This window comes from Cylas formicarius, unplaced genomic scaffold (assembly GCF_029955315.1).
Source record: "Cylas formicarius isolate icCylForm1 unplaced genomic scaffold, icCylForm1.1 PGA_scaffold_10__41_contigs__length_53128322, whole genome shotgun sequence".
Lineage (NCBI taxonomy): Eukaryota > Metazoa > Arthropoda > Insecta > Coleoptera > Brentidae > Cylas > Cylas formicarius.
The window spans coordinates 29,040,963-29,061,700 of NW_026844214.1; positions in this window are offsets into that span (position 1 = coordinate 29,040,963).

The window sequence follows — 20,738 nt, forward strand, 5'->3', positions numbered from 1 at the left end:
CTAGAAATCAGATTCTCCATGGCAGCGTAGGTTCGAAACCTACCTACTGCAAACGGATATTGTTTCGCTTGATACATATATTTTTTAATTAACAGCTCAACCCAGAAATTTCTCTCAAATATGGGGATTGATAACATAAATTTATAAAAATATAATGGCCTTACATTTCAACGCATGGCACATCACCAGAAATAGTTACACTTTCACACAGATTTAGCCTTGGTCTGACGGCTAAGGCATCTGACTAGAATTCAGTATCTCCATGGCAGCGTAGTTTCGAAACCTACCTACTGCAAACGGCCATTGTTTCGCTTGATACATATATTTTTTAATTAACAGCTCAACCCAGAAATTTTTCTCAAATATGGGGATTGAGTACATAAATTTATAAAAATATAATGGCCTTACATTTCAACGCATGGCACATCACCAGAAATAGTTCCACTTTCAAACAGATTTAGCTTTGGTCTGACGGCTAAGGCATCTGACTAGAAATCAGATTCTCCATGGCAGTGTAGGTTCGAAACCCACCTACTGCAAACGGCCATTGTTTTGCTTGAAATATATATTTTTTAATTAACAGCTCAACCCAGAAATTTTTCTCAAATATGGGGATTGAGTACATAAATTTATAAAAATATAATGGCCTTACATTTCAACGCATGGCACATCACCAGAAATAGTTCCACTTTCAAACAGATTTAGCCTTGGTCTGACGGTTAAGGCATCTGACTAGAAATCAGATTCTCCATGGCAGCGTAGGTTCGAAACCTACCTACTGCAAACGGATATTGTTTCGCTTGATACATATATTTTTTAATTAACAGCTCAACCCAGAAATTTCTCTCAAATATGGGGATTGATAACATAAATTTATAAAAATATAATGGCCTTACATTTCAACGCATGGCACATCACCAGAAATAGTTCCACTTTCACACAGATTTAGCCTTGGTCTGACGGCTAAGGCATCTGACTAGAAATCAGATTCTCCATAGCAGCGTAGGTTTGAAACGTACCTACTGCAAACGGCCATTGTTTTGCTTGAAATTATATATTTTAATTAACAGCTCAGCCCAGAAATTTTTCTCAAGTATGGGGATTGAGTACATAAATTTATAAAAATATAATGGACTTATATTTCAAAATAGTTCGACTTTCAAACAGATTTAGCCTTAGTCTGTCGGTTAAGGCGTCTGACTAGAAATCAGATTCTCCATGGCAGCGTAGGTTCGAAACTTACCTACTGCAAACGACAATTTTTTTGCTTGAAATATAATTTTTGTAATTAGCAGCTCAGTCCAGAAAATTTTGTCAATTATGGGGATTGAGTGCATACATTTAAACAATATAATGTTCTTATATTTCAAATGGCACATCACCAGAAATAGTTCAACTTTCAAACAGATTTAGCCTTGGTCTGTCGGTTAAGGCGTCTGACTAGAAATCAGTTTCTCCATGGCAGCGTAGGTTCGAAACCTACCTACTGCAAACGGCCATTGTTTCGCTTGATACATATACTTTTTAATTAACAGCTCAACCCAGAAATTTTTCTCAAATATGGGGATTGATAACATAAATTTATAAAAATATAATGGCCTTACATTTCAACGCATGGCACATCACCAGAAATAGTTCCACTATCAAACAGATTTAGCCTTGGTCTGACGGCTAAGGCATCTGACTAGAAATCATATTCTCCATGGCAGCGTAGGTTTGAAACCTACCTACTGCAAACGGCCATTGTTTTGCTTGAAATTATATATTTTAATTAACAGCTCAGCCCAGAAATTTTTTTCAAATATGGGGATGGAGTACATAAATTTATAAAAATATAGTGGACTTATATTTCAACGCACGGCACATCACCAGAAATAGTTAAACTTTCAAACAGATTTAGCCTTGGTCTGACGGTTAAGGCATCTGACTAGAAATCAGATTCTCCATGGCAGCGTAGGTTCGAAACCTACCTACTGCAAACGGCCATTGTTTTGCTTAAAATATATATTTTTTAATTAAGAGCTCAGCCCAGAAATTTTTCTTAAATATTGGGATTGAGTACATAAATTTATAAAAATATAATGGCCTTATATTTCAACGCATGGCACATCACCAGAAATAGTTCCACTTTCAGACAGATTTAGCTTTGGTCTGACGGCTAAGACATCTGACTAGAAATCAGATTCTCCATGGCAGTGTAAGTTCGAAACCCACCTACTGCAAACGGCCATTGTTTTGCTTGAAATATATATTTTTTAATTAAGAGCTCAACCCAGAAATTTTTCTCAAATATGGGGATTGAGTACATAAATTTATAAAAATATAACGGACTTATATTTCAACGCATGGCACATCACCAGAAATAGTTCAACTTTCAAACAGATTTAGCCTTGGTCTGTCGGTTAAGGCGTCTGACTAGAAATCAGTATCTCCATGGCAGCGTAGGTTCGAAACCTACCTTCTGCAAACGGCCATTGTTTCGCTTGATACATATATTTTTTAATTAACAGCTCAACCCAGAAATTTTTCTCAAATATGGGGATTGAGTACATAAATTTATAAAAATATAATGGCCTTACATTTCAACGCATGGCACATCACCAGAAATAGTTCCACTTTCAAACAGATTTAGCCTTGGTCTGACGGCTAAGGCATCTGACTAGAAATCAGATTCTAAATGGCAGCGTGGGTTTGAAACCTACCTACTGCAAACGGCCATTGTTTTGCTTGAAATATATATTTTTTAATTAACAGCTCAACCCAGAAATTTTTCTCAAACATGGGGATTGAGTACATAAATTTATAAAAATATAATGGCCTTACATTTCAACGCATGGCACATCACCAGAAATAGTTCCACTTTCAAACAGATTTAGCCTTGGTCTGACGGTTAAGGCATCTGACTAGAAATCAGATTCTCCATGGCAGCGTAGGTTCGAAACCTACCTACTGCAAACGGCCATTGTTTCGCTTGATACATATATTTTTTAATTAACAGCTCAACCCAGAAATTTCTCTCAAATATGGGGATTGAGTACATAAATTTATAAAAATATAATGGACTTATATTTCAAAATAGTTCCACTTTCAAACAGATTTAGCCTTGGTCTGGCGGCTAAGGCATCTGACTAGAAATCAGATTCTCCATGGCAGCGTAGGTTCGAAACTTACCCACTGCAAACGACAATTTTTTTGCTTGAAATATAATTTTTGTAATTAGCAGCTCAGTCCAGAAAATTTTGTCAATTATGGGGATTGGGTGCATACATTTAAAACAATACAATGTTCTTATATTTCAAATGGCACATCACCAGAAATAGTTCTACTTTCCAACAGATTTAGTCCTGGTCTGTCGTTCAAGGCATCTGACTAGAAATCAGATTCTCCATGGCAGCGTAGGTTCGAAACCTACCTACTGCAAACGGCCATTGTTTCGCTTGATACATATATTTTTTAATTAACAGCTCAACCCAGAAATTTTTCTCAAATATGGGGATTGATAAAATAAATTTATAAAAATATAATGGCCTTACATTTCAACGCATGGCACATCACCAGAAATAGTTCCACTTTCAAACAGATTTAGCCTTGGTCTGACGGCTAAGGCATCTGACTAGAAATCAGATTCTCCATGGCAGCGTAGGTTTGAAACCTACCTACTGCAAACGGCCATTGTTTTGTTTGAAATTATATATTTTAATTAACAGCTCAGCCCAGAAATTTTTCTCAAATATGGGGATTGAGTACATAAATTTATAAAAATATAATGGACTTATATTACAAAATAGTTCGACTTTCAAACAGATTTAGCCTTAGTCTGTCGGTTAAGGCGTCTGACTAGAAATCATATTCTCCATGGCAGCGTAGGTTCGAAACTTAACTACTGCAAACGACAATTAGCTTTGCTTGAAATATAATTTTTGTAATTAGCACCTCAGTGCAGAAAATTTTGTCAATTATGGTTACTGAGTGCTTACATTTAAAACAATATAATGTTCTTATATTTCAAATGGCACATCACCAGAAATAGTTCTACTTTCCAACAGATTTAGCCCTGGTCTGTCGTTCAAGGCATCTGACTAGAAATCAGATTCTCCATGGCAGCGTAGGTTCGAAACCTACCTACTGCAAACGGCCATTGTTTCGCTTGATACATATATTTTTTAATTAACAGCTCAACCCAGAAATTTTTCTCAAATATGGGGATTGATAACATAAATTTATAAAAATATAATGGCCTTACATTTCAACGCATGGCACATCACCAGAAATAGTTCCACTTTCAAACAGATTTAGCCTTGGTCTGACGGCTAAGGCATCTGACTAGAAATCAGATTCTCCATAGCAGCGTAGGTTTGAAACCTACCTACTGCAAACGGCCATTGTTTTGCTTGAAATTATATATTTTAATTAACAGCTCAGCCCAGAAATTTTTCTCAAGTATGGGGATTGAGTACATAAATTTATAAAAATATAATGGACTTATATTTCAAAATAGTTCGACTTTGAAACAGATTTAGCCTTAGTCTGTCGGTTAAGGCGTCTGACTAGAAATCAGATTCTCCATGGCAGCGTAGGTTCGAAACTTACCTATTGCAAACGACAATTTTTTTGCTTGAAATATAATTTTTGTAATTAGCAGCTCAGTCCAGAAAATTTTGTCAATTATGGGGATTGAGTGCATACATTTAAACAATATAATGTTCTTATATTTCAAATGGCACATCACCAGAAATAGTTCAACTTTCAAACAGATTTAGCCTTGGTCTGTCGGTTAAGGCGTCTGACTAGAAATCAGTTTCTCCATGGCAGCGTAGGTTCGAAACCTACCTACTGCAAACGGCCATTGTTTCGCTTGATACATATACTTTTTAATTAACAGCTCAACCCAGAAATTTTTCTCAAATATGGGGATTGATAACATAAATTTATAAAAATATAATGGCCTTACATTTCAACGCATGGCACATCACCAGAAATAGTTCCACTATCAAACAGATTTAGCCTTGGTCTGACGGCTAAGGCATCTGACTAGAAATCATATTCTCCATGGCAGCGTAGGTTTGAAACCTAACTACTGCAAACGGCCATTGTTTTGCTTGAAATTATATATTTTAATTAACAGCTCAGCCCAGAAATTTTTCTCAAATATGGGGATGGAGTACATAAATTTATAAAAATATAATGGACTTATATTTCAAAGTAGTTCGACTTTCAAACAGATTTAGCCTTAGTCTGTCGGTTAAGGCGTCTGACTAGAAATCAGATTCTCCATGGCAGCGTAGGTTCGAAACTTACCTACTGCAAACGACAATTTTTTTGCTTGAAATATAATTTTTGTAATTAGCAGCTCAGTCCAGAAAATTTTGTCAATTATGGGGATTGAGTGCATACATTTAAACAATATAATGTTCTTATATTTCAAATGGCACATCACCAGAAATAGTTCAACTTTCAAACAGAATTAGCCTTGGTCTGTCGGTTAAGGCAACTGACAAGAAATCAATTTCTCCATGGCAGCGTAGGTTCGAAACCTACCTACTTCAAACGGCCATTGTTTCGCTTGAAATATATATTTTTTAAATAACAGCTGAACCCAGAAATTTTTCTCAAATATGGGGATTGAGTACATAAATTTATAAAAATATAATGGCCTTACATTTCAACGCATGGCACATCACCAGAAATAGTTCCACTTTCAAACAGATTTAGCTTTGGTCTGACGGCTAAGGCATCTGACTAGAAATCAGATTCTCCATGGCAGTGTAGGTTCGAAACCCACCTACTGCAAACGGCCATTGTTTTGCTTGAAATATATATTTTTTAATTAACAGCTCAACCCAGAAATTTTTGTCAAATATGGGGATTGAGTACATAAATTTATAAAAATATAGTGGACTTATATTTCAACGCATGGCACATCACCAGAAATAGTTAAACTTTCAAACATATTTAGCCTTGGTCTGAGGGTTAAGGCATCTGACTAGAAATCAGATTCTCCATGGCAGCGTAGGTTCGAAACCTACCTACTGCAAACATCCATTGTTTTGCTTAAAATATATATTTTTTAATTAAGAGCTCAGCCCAGAAATTTTTCTCAAATATTGGGATTGAGTACATAAATTTATAAAAATATAATGGCCTTATATTTCAACGCATGGCACATCACCAGAAATAGTTCCACTTTCAAACAGATTTAGCTTTGGTCTGACGGCTAAGGCATCTGACTAGAAATCAGTATCTCCATGGCAGCGTAGGTTCGAAACCTACCTACTGCAAACGGCCATTGTTTCGCTTGATATATATATTTTTTAATTAACAGCTCAACCCAGAAATTTTTCTCAAATATGGGGATTGAGTACATAAATTTATAAAAATATAATGGCCTTACATTTCAACGCATGGCACATCACCAGAAATAGTTCCACTTTCAAACAGATTTAGCCTTGGTCTGACGGCTAAGGCATCTGACTAGAAATCAGATTCTAAATGGCAGCGTTGGTTTGAAACCTACCTACTGCAAACGGCCATTGTTTTGCTTGAAATGTATATATTTTAATTAACAGCTCAGCCCAGAAATTTTTCTCAAATATGGGGATTGAGTACATAAATTTATAAAAATATAATGGACTTATATTTCAAAATAGTTCCACTTTCAAACAGATTTAGCCTTGGTCTGGCGGCTAAGGCATCTGACTAGAAATCAGATTCTCCATGGCAGCGTAGGTTCGAAACTTACCCACTGCAAACGACATTTTTTTTGCTTGAAATATAATTTTTGTAATTAGCAGCTCAGTCCAGAAAATTTTGTCAATTATGGGGATTGAGTGCATACATTTAAAACAATATAATGTTCTTATATTTCAAATGGCACATCACCAGAAATAGTTCTACTTTCAAACAGATTGGGCCCTGGTCTGTCGGTTAAGGCGTCTGACTAGAAATCAGTTTCTCCATGGCAGCGTAGGTTCGAAACATACCTACTGCAAACGGCCATTGTTTCGCTTGATACATATATTTTTTAATTAACAGCTCAACCCAGAAATTTTTCTCAAATATGGGGATTGAGTACATATATTTATAAAAATATAATGGCCTTACATTTCAACGCATGGCACATCAAAGGAAATAGTTCCACTTTCAAACAGATTTAGCCTTGGTCTGACGGCTAAGGCATCTGACTAGAAATCAGATTCTAAATGGCAGCGTAGGTTTGAAACCTACCTACTGCAAAGGGCCATTGTTTTGCTTGAAATGTATATATTTTAGTTAACAGCTCAGCCCAGAAATTTTTCTCAAATATGGGGATTGAGTACATAAATTTATAAAAATATAATGGACTTATATTTCAAAATAGTTCGACTTTCAAACAGATTTAGCCTTATTCTGTCGGTTAAGGCGTCTGACTAGAAATCATATTGTCCATTGCAGCGTAGGTTCGAAACTTAACTACTGCAAACGACAATTTGTTTTGCTTGAAATATAATTTTTGTAATTAGCACCTCAGTCCAGAAAATTTTGTCAATTATGGGGATTGAGTGCTTACATTTAAAACAATATAATGTTCTTATATTTCAAATGGCACATCACCAGAAATAGTTCTACTTTCCAACAGATTTAGCCCTGGTCTGTCGTTCAAGGCATCTGACTAGAAATCAGATTCTCCATGGCAGCGTAGGTTCGAAACCTACCTACTGCAAACGGCCATTGTTTTGCTTAAAATATATATTTTTTAATTAACAACTCAGCCCATAAATTTTTCTCAAATATTGGGATTGAATACATAAATTTATAAAAATATATTGAACTTATATTTCAACGCATAGCACATCACCAGAAATAGTTCAACTTTCAAACAGATTTAGCCTTGGTCTGTCGGTTAAGGCGTCTGACTAGAAATCAGTTTCTCCATGGCAGCGTAGGTTCGAAACCTACCTACTGCAAACGGCCATTGTTTCGCTTGATACATATATTTTTTAATTAACAGCTCAACCCAGAAATTTTTCTCAAATATTGGGATTGAGTACATAAATTTATAAAAATATAATGGACTTATATTACAAAATAGTTCCACTTTCAAACAGATTTAGCCTTGGTCTGACGGCTAAGGCATCTGACTAGAAATCAGATTCTCCATGGCAGCGTAGGTTTGAAACCTACCTACTGCAAACGGCCATTGTTTTACTTGAAATATATATATTTTAATTAACAGCTCAACCCAGAAATTTTTCTCCCAAATATTGGGATTGAGTACATAAATTTATAAAAATATAATGCCTTACATTTCAACGCATGGCACATCACCAGAAATAGTTATACTTTCAAACAGATTTAGCCTTGGTCTGACGGCTAAGGCATCTGACTAGAAATCAGATTCTAAATGGCAGCGTAGGTTTGAAACCTACCTACTGCAAACGGCCATTGTTTTGCTTGAAATATATATATTTTAATTAACAGCTCAGCCCAGAAATTTTTCTCAAATATTGGGATTGAGTACATAAATTTATAAAATATATTTCAAAATAGTTCCACTTTCAAACAGATTTAGCCTTGGTCTGACGGCTAAGGCATCTGACTAGAAATCAGATTCTCCATGGCAGCGTAGGTTTGAAACCTACCTACTGCAAACATCCATTGTTTTGCTTGAAATATATATATTTTAATTAACAGCTCAACCCAGAAATTTTTCTCAGATATGGGGATTGATTACATAAATTTATAAAAATATAATGGCCTTACATTTCAACGCATGGCACATCACCCGAAATAGTTCCACTTTCAAACAGATTTAGCCTTGGTCTGACGGTTAAGGCATCTGACTAGAAATCAGATTCTCCATGGCAGCGTAGGTTCAAAACCTACCTACTGCAAACGGCCATTGTTTTGCTTAAAATATATATTTTTTAATTAGCAGCTCAGGACAGAAATTTTTCTCAAATATTGGGTTTGAGTACTTAAATTTATAAAAATATAATGGACTTATATTTCAAAATAGTTCCACTTTCAAAGAGATTTAGCCTTGGTCTGACGGCTAAGGCATCTGCTACTGCAAACGGACATTGTTTTGCTTGAAATATATATATTTCATTTAACAGCTCAGCCCAGAAATTTTTCTCAAATATGGGGATTGAGTACATAAATTTATAAAAATATAATGGACTCATATTTCAAAATAGTTCCACTTTCAAACAGATTTAGCCTTAGCCTTAGTCTGTCGGTTAAGGCGTCTGACTAGAAATCAGATTCTCCATGGCAGCGTAGGTTCGAAACTTACCTACGGCAAACGACAATTTTTTTGTTTGAAATATAATTTTTGAAATTAGCAGCTCAGTCCAGAAAATTTTGTCAATTATGGGGATTGAGTGCATACATTTAAAACAATATAATGTTCTTATATTTCAAATGGCACATCACCAGAAATATTTCAACTTTCAAACAGAATTAACCTTGGTCTGTCGGTTAAGGCAACTGACAAGAAATCAGTTTCTCCATGGCAGCGTAGGTTCGAAACCAACCTACTTCAAACGGCCAATGTTTCGCTTGAAATATATATTTTTTAATTAACAGCTCAACCCAGAAATTTTTTTCAAATATGGGGATTGATTACATAAATTTATAAAAATATAATGGCCTTACATTTCAACCCATGGCACATCACCAGAAATAGTTCCACTTTCAAATAGATTTAGCCTTGGTCTAACGGCTAAGGCATCTGACTAGAAATCAGATTCTCCATGGCAGCGTAGGTTTGAAACCTACCTATTGCAAACGGCCATTGTTTTGCTTGAAATATATATATTTTAATTAACAGCTCAGCCCAGAAATTTTTCTCAAATATGGGGATTGAGTACATAAATTTATAAAAATATAAAGGACTTATATTTCAAAATAGTTCGACTTTCAAACAGATTTAGCCTTGGTCTGATTGTTAAGGCATCTGACTAGAAATCAGATTCTCCATGGCGGCGTAGGTTCGAAACCTACCTACTGCAAACGGCCATTGTTTTGCTTAAAATATATATTTTTTAATTAACAGCTCAGCCCAGAAATTTTTCTCAAATATTGGGATTGAGTACATAAATTTATAAAAATATAATGGACTTATATTTCAACGCAAAGCACATCACCAGAAATAGTTCGACTTTCAAACAGATTTAGCCTTGGTCTGTCGGTTAAGGCGTCTGACTAGAAATCAGCTTCTCCATGGCGGCGTAGGTTCGAAACCTACCTACTGCAAATGGCCATTGTTTTGCTTAAAATATATATTTTTTAATTAACAGCTCAGCCCAGAAATTTTTCTCAAATATTGGGATTGAGTACATAAATTTATAAAAATATAATGGCCTTACATTTCAACGCATGGCACATCACCAGATATGGTTCAACTTTCAAACAGATTTAGCCTTGGTCTGTCGGTTAAGGCGTCTGACTCGAAATCAGCTTCTCCATGGCAGCGTAGGTTGGAAACCTACCTACTGCAAACGGCCATTGTTTCGCTTGATACATATATTTTTTAATTAACAGCTCAACCCAGAAATTTTTCTCAAATATGGGGATTGAGTATATAAATTTATAAAAATATAATGGCCTTACATTTCAACGCATGGCACATCACCAGAAATAGTTCCACTTTCAAACAGATTTAGCCTTGGTCTGACGGCTAAGGCATCTGACTAGAAATCAGATTCTAAATGGCAGCGTATGTTTGAAACCTAACTACTGCAAACGACGATTGTTTTGCTTGAAATATATATATTTTAATTAACAGCTCAGCCCAGAAATTTTTCTCAAATATAGGGATTGAGTACATAAATTTATAAAAATATAATGGACTTATATTTCAAAATAGTTCGACTTTCAAACAGATTTAGCCTTAGTCTGTCGGTTAAGGCGTCTGACTAGAAATCAGATTCTCCATGGCAGCGTAGGTTCGAAACTTACCTACTGCAAACGACAATTTTTTTGGTTGAAATATAATTTTTGTAATTAGCAGCTCAGTCCAGAAAATTTTGTCAATTCTGGTGATTGAGTGCATACATTTAAAACAATATAATGTTCTTATATTTCAAATGGCACATCACCAGAAATAGTTCAACTTTCAAACAGAATTAGCCTTGGTCTCTCAGTTAAGGCAACTGAAAAGAAATCAGTTTCTCCATGGCAGCGTAGGTTCGAAACCAACCTACTTCAAACGGCCATTGTTTCGCTTGAAATATATATTTTTTAATTAACAGCTCAACCCAGAAATTTTTCTCAAATATGGGGATTGATTACATAAATTTATAAAAATATAATGGCCTTACATTTCAACGCATGGCACATCACCAGAAGTAGTTCTACTTTCGAACAGATTTAGCCCTGGTCTGCGTTCAAGGCATCTGAATAGAAATCAGATTCTCTATGGCAGTGTAGGTTCGAAACCCACCTACTGCAAACGGCCATTGTTTTGCTTGAAATATATATTTTTTAATTAACAGCTCAACCCAGAAATTTTCCTCAAATATGGGGATTGAGTACATAAATTTATAAAAATATAATGGACTTATATTTCAACGCATGGCACATCACCAGAAATAGTAAAACTTTCAAACAGATTTAGCCTTGGTCTGACGGTTAAGGCATCTGACTAGAAATCAGATTCTCAATGGCAGCGTAGGTTCGAAACTTACCCACTGCAAACGACAATTTTTTTGGTTGAAATATAATTTTTGTAATTAGCAGCTCAGTCCAGAAAATTTTGTCAATTCTGGTGATTGAGTGCATACATTTAAAACAATATAATGTTCTTATATTTCAAATGGCACATCACCAGAAATAGTTCCACTTTCAAACAGATTTAACCTTGGTCTGACGGTTAAGGCATCTATGACATATAATGGCCTTACATTTCAACGCATGGCACATCACCAGAAATAGTTCAACTTTCAAACAGATTTAGCCTTGGTCTGTCGGTTAAGGCGTCTGACTAGAAATCAGTTTCTCCATGGCAGCGTAGGTTCGAAACCTACCTACTGCAAACGGCCATTGTTTCGCTTGATACATATATTTTTTAATTAACAGCTCAACCCAGAAATTTTTCTCAAATATGGGGATTGAGTACATAAATTTATAAAAATATAATGGCCTTACATTTCAACGCATGGCACATCACCAGAAGTAGTTCTACTTTCGAACAGATTTAGCCCTGGTCTGCGTTCAAGGCATCTGAATAGAAATCAGATTCTCTATGGCAGTGTAGGTTCGAAACCCACCTACTGCAAACGGCCATTGTTTTGCTTGAAATATATATTTTTTAATTAACAGCTCAACCCAGAAATTTTTCTCAAATATGGGGATTGAGTACATAAATTTATAAAAATATAATGGACTTATATTTCAACGCATGGCACATCACCAGAAATAGTAAAACTTTCAAACAGATTTAGCCTTGGTCTGACGGTTAAGGCATCTGACTAGAAATCAGATTCTCAATGGCAGCGTAGGTTCGAAACTTACCCACTGCAAACGACAATTTTTTTGCTTGAAATATAATTTTTGTAATTAGCAGCTCAGTCCAGAAAATTTTGTCAATTATGGGGATTGAGTGCATACATTTAAAACAATATAATGTTCTTATATTTCAAATGGCACATCACCAGAAATAGTTCAACTTTCAAACAGATTTAGCCTTGGTCTCTCGGTTAAGGTGTCTGACTAGAAATCAGTTTCTCCATGGCAGCGTAGGTTCGAAACCTACCTACTGCAAACGGCCATTGTTTCGCTTGATACATATATTTTTTAATTAACAGCTCAACCCAGAAATTTTTCTCAAATATGGGGATTGAGTACATAAATTTATAAAAATATAATGGCCTTACATTTCAACGCATGGCACATCACCAGAAGTAGTTCTACTTTCGAACAGATTTAGCCCTGGTCTGCGTTCAAGGCATCTGAATAGAAATCAGATTCTCTATGGCAGTGTAGGTTCGAAACCCACCTACTGCAAACGGCCATTGTTTTGCTTGAAATATATATTTTTTAATTAACAGCTCAACCCAGAAATTTTTCTCAAATATGGGGATTGAGTACATAAATTTATAAAAATATAACGGCCTTACATTTCAACGCATGGCACATCAAAAGAAATAGTTCCACTTTCAAACAGATTTAGCCTTGGTCTGACGGCTAAGGCATCTGACTAGAAATCAGATTCTAAATGGCAGCGTAGGTTTGAAACCTACCTACTGCAAACGGCCATTGTTTTGCTTAAAATATATATTTTTTAATTAACAACTCAGCCCAGAAATTTTTCTCAAATATTGGGATTGAGTACATAAATTTATAAAAATATATTGAACTTATATTTCAACGCATAGCACATCACCAGAAATAGTTCAACTTTCAAACAGATTCAGCCTTGGTCTGTCGGTTAAAGCGTCTGACTAGAAATCAGTTTCTCCATGGCAGCGTAGGTTCGAAACCTAACTACTGCAAACGGCCATTGTTTCGCTTGATACATATATTTTTTAATTAACAGCTCAACCCAGAAATTTTTCTCAAATATTGGGATTGAGTACATAAATTTATAAAAATATAATGGACTTATATTTCAAAATAGTTCCACTTTCAAACAGATTTAGCCTTGGTCTGACGGCTAAGGCATCTGACTAGAAATCAGATTCTCCATGGCAGCGTAGGTTTGAAACCTACCTACTGCAAACGGCCATTGTTTTGCTTGAAATATATATATTATAATTAACAGCTCAACCCAGAAATTTTTCTCCCAAATATTGGGATTGAGTACAAAAATTTATAAAAATATAATAGCCTTACATTTCAACGCATGGCACATCACCAGAAATAGTTCCACTTTCAAACAGATTTAGCCTTGGTCTGACGGCTAAAGCATCTGACTAGAAATCAGATTCTAAATGGCAGCGTAGGTTTGAAACCTACCTACTGCAAACGGCCATTGTTTTGCTTGAAATATATATATTTTAATTAACAGCTCAGCCCAGAAATTTTTCTCAAATATTGGGATTGAGTACATAAATTTATAAAAATATAATGGACTTATATTTCAAAATAGTTCCACTTTCAAACAGATTTAGCCTTGGTCTGACGGCTAAGGCATCTGACTAGAAATCAGATTCTCCATGGCAGCGTAGGTTTGAAACCTACCTACTGCAAACATCCATTGTTTTGCTTGAAATATATATATTTTAATTAACAGCTCAACCCAGAAATTTTTCTCAGATATGGGGATTGATTACATAAATTTATAAAAATATAATGGCTTTACATTTCAACGCATGGCACATCACCCGAAATAGTTCCACTTTCAAACAGATTTAGCCTTGGTCTGACGGTTAAGGCATCTGACTAGAAATCAGATTCTCCATGGCAGCGTAGTTTCGAAACCTACCTACTGCAAACGGCCATTGTTTTGCTTAAAATATATATTTTTTAATTAACAGCTCAGGACAGAAATTTTTCTCAAATATTGGGATTGAGTACTTAAATTTATAAAAATATAATGGACTTATATTTCAAAATAGTTCCACTTTCAAAGAGATTTAGCCTTGGTCTGACGGCTAAGGCATCTGCTACTGCAAACGGCCATTGTTTTGCTTGAAATATATATATTTTATTTAACAGCTCAGCCCAGAAATTTTTCTCAAATATGGGGATTGAGTACATAAATTTATAAAAATATATTGGACTTATATTTCAAAATAGTTCCACTTTCAAACAGATTTAGCCTTAGTCTGTCGGTTAAGGCGTCTGACTAGAAATCAGATTCTCCATGGCAGCGTAGGTTCGAAACTTACCTACGGCAAACGACAATTTTTTTGTTTGAAATATAATTTTTGAAATTAGCAGCTCAGTCCAGAAAATTTTGCCAATTATGGGGATTGAGTGCATACATTTAAAACAATATAATGTTCTTATATTTCAAATGGCACATCACCAGAAATATTTCAACTTTCAAACAGAATTAGCCTTGGTCTGTCGGTTAAGGCAACTGACAAGAAATCAGTTTCTCCATGGCAGCGTAGGTTCGAAACCAACCTACTTCAAACGGCCAATGTTCCGCTTGAAATATATATTTTTTAATTAACAGCTCAACCCAGAAATTTTTCTCAAATATGGGGATTGATTACATAAATTTATAAAAATATAATGGCCTTACATTTCAACCCATGGCACATCACCAGAAATAGTTCCACTTTCAAATAGATTTAGCCTTGGTCTAACGGCTAAGGCATCTGACTAGAAATCAGATTCTCCATGGCAGCGTAGGTTTGAAACCTACCTATTGCAAACGGATATTGTTTTGCTTGAAATATATATATTTTAATTAACAGCTCAGCCCAGAAATTTTTCTCAAATATGGGGATTGAGCACATAAATTTATAAAAATATAATGGACTTATATTTCAAAATAGTTCGACTTTCAAACAGATTTAGCCTTGGTCTGATTGTTAAGGCATCTGACTAGAAATCAGATTCTCCATGGCGGCGTAGGTTCGAAACCTACCTACTGCAAACGGCCATGGTTTTGCTTAAAATATATATTTTTTAATTAACAGCTCAGCCCAGAAATTTTTCTCAAATATTGGGATTGAGTACATAAATTTATAAAAATATAATGGACTTATATTTCAACGCAAAGCACATCACCAGAAATAGTTCAACTTTCAAACAGATTTAGCCTTGGTCTGTCGGTTAAGGCGTCTGACTAGAAATCAGCTTCTCCATGGCGGCGTAGATTCGAAACCTACCTACTGCAAATGGCCATTGTTTTGCTTAAAATATATATTTTTTAATTAACAGCTCAGCCCAGAAATTTTTCTCAAATATTGGGATTGAGTACATAAATTTATAAAAATATAATGGCCTTACATTTCAACGCATGGCACATCACCAGATATGGTTCAACTTTCAAACAGATTTAGCCTTGGTCTGTCGGTTAAGGCGTCTGACTCGAAATCAGCTTCTCCATGGCAGCGTAGGTTGGAAACCTACCTACTGCAAACGGCCATTGTTTCGCTTGATACATATATTTTTTAATTAACAGCTCAACCCAGAAATTTTTCTCAAATATGGGGATTGAGTATATAAATTTATTAAAATATAATGGCCTTACATTTCAACGCATGGCACATCACCAGAAATAGTTCCACTTTCAAACAGATTTAGCCTTGGTCTGACGGCTAAGGCATCTGACTAGAAATCAGATTCTAAATGGCAGCGTATGTTTGAAACCTAACTACTGCAAACGACGATTGTTTTGCTTGAAATATATATATTTTAATTAACAGCTCAGCCCAGAAATTTTTCTCAAATATAGGGATTGAGTATATAAATTTATAAAAATATAATGGACTTATATTTCAAAATAGTTCGACTTTCAAACAGATTTAGCCTTAGTCTGTCGGTTAAGGCGTCTGACTAGAAATCAGATTCTCCATGGCAGCGTAGGTTCGAAACTTACCTACTGCAAACGACAATTTTTTTGCTTGAAATATAATTTTTGTAATTAGCAGCTCAGTCCAGAAAATTTTGTCAATTCTGGTGATTGAGTGCATACATTTAAAACCATATAATGTTCTTATATTTCAAATGGCACATCACCAGAAATAGTTCAACTTTCAAACAGAATTAGCCTTGGTCTGTCAGTTAAGGCAACTGAAAAGAAATCAGTTTCTCCATGGCAGCGTAGGTTCGAAACCTACCTACTTCAAACGGCCATTGTTTCGCTTGAAATATATATTTTTTAATTAACAGCTCAACCCAGAAATTTTTCTCAAATATGGGGATTGATTACATAAATTTATAAAAATATAATGGCCTTACATTTCAACGCATGGCACATCACCAGAAATAGTTCCACTTTCAAACAGATTTAGCCTTGGTCTGACGGTTAAGGCATCTATGACATATAATGGCCTTACATTTCAACGCATGGCACATCACCAGAAATAGTTCAACTTTCAAACAGATTTAGCCTTGGTCTGTCGGTTAAGGCGTCTGACTAGAAATCAGTTTCTCCATGGCAGCGTAGGTTCGAAACGGCCATTGTTTTGCTTGAAATATATATTTTTTAATTAACAGCTCAACCCAGAAATTTTTCTCAAATATGGGGATTGAGTACATAAATTTATAAAAATATAATGGACTTATATTTCAACGCATGGCACATCACCAGAAATAGTTAAACTTTCAAACAGATTTAGCCTTGGTCTGACGGTTAAGGCATCTGACTAGAAATCAGATTCTCCATGGCAGCGTAGGTTCGAAACTTACCCGCTGCAAACGACAATTTTTTTGCTTGAAATATAATTTTTGTAATTAGCAGCTCAGTCCAGAAAATTTTGTCAATTATGGGGATTGAGTGCATACATTTAAAACAATATAATGTTCTTATATTTCAAATGGCACATCAGCAGAAATAGTTCAACTTTCAAACAGATTTAGCCTTGGTCTCTCGGTTAAGGTGTCTGACTAGAAATCAGTTTCTCCATGGCAGCGAAGGTTCGAAACATACCTACTGCAAACGGCCATTGTTTCGCTTGATACATATATTTTTTAATTAACAGCTCAACCCAGAAATTTTTCTCAAATATGGGGATTGAGTACATAAATTTATAAAAATATAATGGCCTTACATTTCAACGCATGGCACATCAAAAGAAATAGTTCCACTTTCAAACAGATTTAGCCTTGGTCTGACGGCTAAGGCATCTGACTAGAAATCAGATTCTAAATGGCAGCGTTGGTTTGAAACCTACCTACTGCAAACGGCCATTGTTTTGCTTGAAATGTATATATTTTAATTAACAGCTCAGCCCAGAAATTTTTCTCAAATATGGGGATTGAGTACATAAATTTATAAAAATATAATGGACTTATATTTCAAAATAGTTCGACTTTCAAAGAGATTTAGCCTTATTCTGTCGGTTAAGGCGTCTGACTAGAAATCATATTGTCCATGGCAGCGTAGGTTCGAAACTTAACTACTGCAAACGACAATTTGTTTTGCTTGAAATATAATTTTTGTAATTAGCACCTCAGTCCAGATAATTTTGTCAATTACGGGGATTGAGTGCTTACATTTAAAACAATATAATGTTCTTATATTTCAAATGGCACATCACCAGAAATAGTTCTACTTTCCAACAGATTTAGACCTGGTCTGTCGTTCAAGGCATCTGAATAGAAATCAGATTCTCCATGGCAGCGTAGGTTCGAAACCTACCTACTGCAAACGGCCATTGTTTTGCTTAAAATATATATTTTTTAATTAACAACTCAGCCCAGAAATTTTTCTCAAATATTGGGATTGAGTACATAAATTTATAAAAATATAATGGACTTATATTTCAAAATAGTTCCACTTTCAAACAGATTTAGCCTTGGTCTGACGGCTAAGGCATCTGACTAGAAATCAGATTCTCCATGGCAGCGTAGGTTTGAAACCTACCTACTGCAAACGGCCATTGTTTTGCTTGAAATATATATATTTTAATTAACAGCTCAAGCCAGAAATTTTTCTCCCAAATATTGGGATTGAGTACATAAATTTATAAAAATATAATGGCCTTACATTTCAACGCATGGCACATCACCAGAAATAGTTCCACTTTCAAACAGATTTAGCCTTGGTCTGACGGCTAAGGCATCTGACTAGAAATCAGATTCTAAATGGCAGCGTAGGTTTGAAACCTACCTACTGCAAACGGCCATTGTTTTGCTTGAAATATATATATTTTAATTAACAGCTCAGCCCAGAAATTTTTCTCAAATATTGGGATTGAGTACATAAATTTATAAAAATATAATGGACTTATATTTCAAAATAGTTCCACTTTCAAACAGATTTAGCCTTGGTCTGACGGCTAAGGCATCTGACTAGAAATCAGATTCTCCATGGCAGCGTAGGTTTGAAACCTACCTACTGCAAACATCCATTGTTTTGCTTGAAATATATATATTTTAATTAACAGCTCAACCCAGAAATTTTTCTCAGATATGGGGATTGATTACATAAATTTATAAAAATATAATGGCCTTACATTTCAACGCATGGCACATCACCCGAAATAGTTCCACTTTCAAACAGATTTAGCCTTGGTCTGACGGTTAAGGCATCTGACTAGAAATCAGATTCTCCATGGCAGCGTAGTTTCGAAACCTACCTACTGCAAACGGCCATTGTTTTGCTTAAAATATATATTTTTTAATTAACAGCTCAGGACAGAAATTTTTCTCAAATATTGGGATTGAGTACTTAAATTTATAAAAATATAATGGACTTATATTTCAAAATAGTTCCACTTTCAAACAGATTTAGCCTTGGTCTACTACTGCAAACGGCCATTGTTTTCCTTGAAATATATATATTTTATTTAACAGCTCAGCCCAGAAATTTTTCTCAAATATGGGGATTGAGTACATAAATTTATAAAAATATAATGGACTTATATTTCAAAATAGTTCCACTTTCAAACAGATTTAGCCTTAGTCTGTCGGTTAAGGCGTCTGACTAGAAATCAGATTCTCCATGGCAGCGTAGGTTCGAAACTTACCTACGGCAAACGACATTTTTTTTGTTTGAAATATAATTTTTGTAATTAGCAGCTCAGTCCAGAAAATTTTGTCATTTATGGGGATTGAGTGCATACATTTAAAACAATATAATGTTCTTATATTTCAAATGGCACATCACCAGAAATATTTCAACTTTCAAACAGAATTAGCCATGGTCTGTCGGTTAAGGCAACTGATAAGAAATCAGTTTCTCCATGGCAGCGTAGGTTCGAAACCAACCTACTTCAAACGGCCATTGTTTCGCTTGAAATATATATTTTTTAATTAACAGCTCAACCCAGAAATTTTTCTCAAATATGGGGATTGATTACATAAATTTATAAAAATATAATGGCCTTACATTTCAACCCATGGCACATCACCAGAAATAGTTCCACTTTCAAATAGATTTAGCCTTGGTCTAACGGCTAAGGCATCTGACTAGAAATCAGATTCTCCATAGCAGCGTAGGTTTGAAACCTACCTATTGCAAACGGCCATTGTTTTGCTTGAAATATATATATTTTAATTAACAGCTCAGCCCAGAAATTTTTCTCAATTATGGGGATTGAGTACATAAATTTATAAAAATATAATGGACTTATATTTCAAAATAGTTCGACTTTCAAACAGATTTAGCCTTGGTCTGATTGTTAAGGCATCTGACTAGAAATCAGATTCTCCATGGCGGCGTAGGTTCGAAACCTACCTACTGCAAACGGCCATTGTTTTGCTTAAAATATATATTTTTTAATTAACAGCTCAGCCCAGAAATTTTTCTCAAATATTGGGATTGACTACATAAATTTATAAAAATATAATGGACTTATATTTCAACGCATGGCACATCACCAGAAATAGTTTGACTTACAAACAGATTAAGCCTTGGTCTGTCGGTTAAGGCGTCTGACTAGAAATCAGATTCTCTATGGCAGCGTAAGTTCGAAACCTACCTACTGCAAACGGCCATTGTTTTGCTTAAAATATATATTTTTTAATTAAGAGCTCAGCTCAGAATTTTTTCTCAAATATGGGGTTGAGGTCATAAATTTATAAAAATATAATGGTTGTATATACCAGAAATATTTCGACTTTCAAACAGATTTAGCCTTGGTCTGTCGGTTAATTCGTCTGACTAGAAATCAAATTCTCCATGGCAGCGT